Source organism: Cygnus olor, chromosome 5 (genome assembly GCF_009769625.2).
Source record: "Cygnus olor isolate bCygOlo1 chromosome 5, bCygOlo1.pri.v2, whole genome shotgun sequence".
In the NCBI taxonomy this organism is placed as follows: domain Eukaryota; kingdom Metazoa; phylum Chordata; class Aves; order Anseriformes; family Anatidae; genus Cygnus; species Cygnus olor.
The window spans coordinates 66,057,029-66,060,221 of record NC_049173.1 but is presented as its reverse complement, the minus strand read 5'-3'; the positions used below and the strand labels follow the sequence as shown (position 1 = coordinate 66,060,221).

The following is a 3,193-nucleotide window of genomic DNA, read 5'->3' as shown; positions in this document are numbered from 1 at the left end:
ACACCTCCTTATGCTCTTCGCACACTCTTGAGGCCCACAACACTCATTTTTGAGTGGGCGGGTGGTCGGGACGCCACGCGGTCAGCGGCTTCTGCGGAAAAGGCCCTTCTGCGGAAAAGGCCCTTCTGCGGGGCGGGGGCGGCGCCGGACCGGACCGGACCAGACCGGGCCGGACCGGGCGTGCTGCCGGGTCTGCACTGCGTGGGGCTTCGGGGGGCTGGGGGAGAGGGGGGCGGAGCGGCGGGAGGTGGCGGGGAGGTTGGGAGAAAGGGCGGCGGGGGGGGCGGTTGTGTGTGCTTGGTGGACTCCGCTCTGGGTTGGATGGACTGCTCCGTCCCGAGGCATGCTGGGAGCTGTAGTTCTGTGGTGCCGGGCGGCCACATGGGCTCCGCGGCGCGCGGCCGGTCTTTCCCCGAGCCGGGGCCGGGCTGTGCGCGCCGGGAGGCGCAGGTTGCCGCTGGCTGCGAGCGCGGTTGCCGGCGGTGAGGCGAGCGAGAGCCTTCGGGGGTGCCTCCCCGGAGCGTCGGGCCGGGAGGGGTGGGGGCTGCGGCGGCCGGGCGCGGGTCCTTGCTGCGCTTGATCGTTGGACTGCGCCTCGGAGGTTTTCCTCTCCCTGTGTTCTGACAACCGGTTCTCTCCTTTTTCTGCGGTTCACCAGGGCAGAAGCAGCTCCCCGCCGCTAGGACCCCTGTGGGTTTTGTTGCCGAGCGAAGGTGGCGCACCGGGTAAACCGAGGAATCTATTACAGAGGGATGCAGCTCTCTCGTTATCACTTCTGCTGACTCCTGAAGCGATCCTCTGCGCTGGTCCGATATCCCTGCCCGTCTGTGGCAAAAGAGTTTGCCCCCTCAGATTGCAGAAGCAGCATTGTGGAATTTAGGTTTTGGTAGGTATTGAGATTGTACCCCTGAAATCTCATCTATCTCAAGATACTACCTATCCTTGCAAACCTTGCTTCTCTGAAATCCAAGTTGTTGTCCTTACCCCAGTAATACCGAAGGGAGAAATACTCCATTGAGAAATTATCAGAAAGACAGAATCTGTTTTGGCAAGCCTCCCTCCCTTGGAATCCGTGGATTCCTTAACCTGGCCCTGGCATGAGTATTTGAAGCAAACGCTATTCAAGAAAGAAAAATTATTTTCTCTCTCATTTATCATTCTGTAATAGTTTTAGCTGACTTTGGTGACAGCATAATAGCGAAAGTGATTTCACTCTCTACCAAATAAAACCATAAATTACTTCTTTTGACTGTCTTGAAAGAATGGTACTAATAATAAATAGGTGGGAAAACCAGAACTGTTGCATGTCTGGAATTTTAGGTGGCCTGAGAAACACACAGCATGCACTAGGGTAGCAGCACAAACGTATCTCAAAAACGGGCTTCTGCAAACAGAAAGACCTTTGGGTCACTGACATTTGGTCAGAGTGGGCTGACTGAGCCATCATTCTGCCTTCGTAATATTTCATAGCAGTTTTGCGATATTGCAGGTCTTCAGCTTAAGGAAGACTTTTCTTCCAGGGATTTTCCCTACTGCTTTTACTTCAAACATTACCAGGAAACAAAGTTGGAAGTTCTCACTTGTCCCCTCAAGGCTAGGAGCTGGTTACCCAGCAAGATGCTTGCTCGAGGCACGGGCTCACCAGCTGATTAAATAACTGTCCTGGGGCAGGAGCGTGTGGGACAAAATACTGCAGACAGCACAATCCACGCGTTTATATTGCCTAAATAAACATATTGCCTAGTTTGTCATAGAGCATCGCTGAAGTACTGTTTTATTTGTATTTGTGAAGACAGCAGAATGAAAGACAGCAGCTCGGTGACTCCCACCGAGATGGTCATTAGGATAAAACAGTGAAGTTTCTAGCATATATTAAAAAGCCTGGAGGAATTAGCATAGCTTGCAGGAAAGCGTGCTGGAAAGAGATGATATTTGAGAGCAAGCGTGAAAATGTTGTCTTTTTACCAAGAATGATGAGAACTGATGCGTCCGCCCTGTGTTTGGATAGGTGAGTGAGTGAAGAGGAGCTGAGCATAGAGTTTGCAGGGGAATTGGGAAATGAATGAGATAATTTAACCTCTTTTCCATGCAAGCGTGTGTTTTTTTTTTTTATCCCATACTTTTGTTATTATCCAGAATTTTTAATATAACTCTCTATTTTAACTGGTTTGGTTTTATGGGTAGCAGCTAACTATAGAAAGAACTAAAATCCTGAAGTATCCTTGGAGCCGCTAACTCTACCTCTTTATCTGTTCCCTAAGAAGATGTCCCGGATTTAAAGATGATGTGTATTAAATGAAGTATGAGAAGAAACAGCTTCTTCCGACACTTGCGCTCCTTTTCTTCAGCTCGTGCAGAAGGCTGACAGCCTGTCTCACTCTCATCAGTGCTATCCCACCAGCTCCGTTAGGAGCTCAGCACCACGTTTGGCCTGTTCCGATCTCCTCATTTCTGTGCTGCAACACCACCATCCATAAGAAGTCAGGTAGGATCTGAAGACCTTTGACATTGCTAAAGAATCAAACCTCAGCTGCCAGTTTTAGCCCTTTGTGTTCCAGATGTTTGTTTTGCTGGATGATGGTTTCATTTTTGATTTTGTAATATGTTCTTTGTAGATGTTATTTTAAGCAGACAAGTAGGTAGCCTCCTTCCTTCAGTGGAGTTGTGCGGGTTTTAGCTGAGCTTTGCACATCTGAGCAGTTGCCCAGTGGTTGTTCTAGTCTTGACGCGTCTCTAAAACCTTTGTCTGCCTCGTCCCTCCTCTTTGTGTATTAAGATGCACGTTTGTGCAAAAATTATGTACGCTGTGCATAAGATGCCCAGCAGTTATGGGGCATTCTCGGCGTTTCACAGATAAGGCTCCATGTTTACTTAATCACTTAAGTGTAGCCCTGGCTTTAAGCGTAGGTGTAGCTAATGATGGTTGCTGAAGTGGTTATAAAGTTCAAAATGTTTGTGTATATCTATATCTATATGAATGTATAGATATATATACATACATATGTATATGTATGTATGTGTGTATATATATATATATAATGAAACTGAGTCTGTGGAGTAAAAGACTTATCTGCTTGTTGCATATATTCATCTATCAGCAGACTTGTGCAGGCTGATCCAAACTGGGTGCTGTGCCTTTTTTGTTGCCTGGAATATGCAATCTGTGCACCTCAGGTGTACCTGGTCTATTAAC

General features: G+C 48.3%; 1 long non-coding RNA gene across 1 annotated transcript; it reads left to right on the top strand.

Annotated features, from left to right (window-relative positions):
• The first annotated feature begins 296 nt into the window (after nucleotides 1-296).
• On the top strand, nucleotides 297-2,501 carry LOC121071415. Its single transcript, XR_005820578.1, has 3 exons — nucleotides 297-482; nucleotides 659-886; nucleotides 2,262-2,501. It is a non-coding gene; the product is annotated as an uncharacterized LOC121071415 (long non-coding RNA).
• The last annotated feature ends 692 nt before the right edge of the window (nucleotides 2,502-3,193 follow it).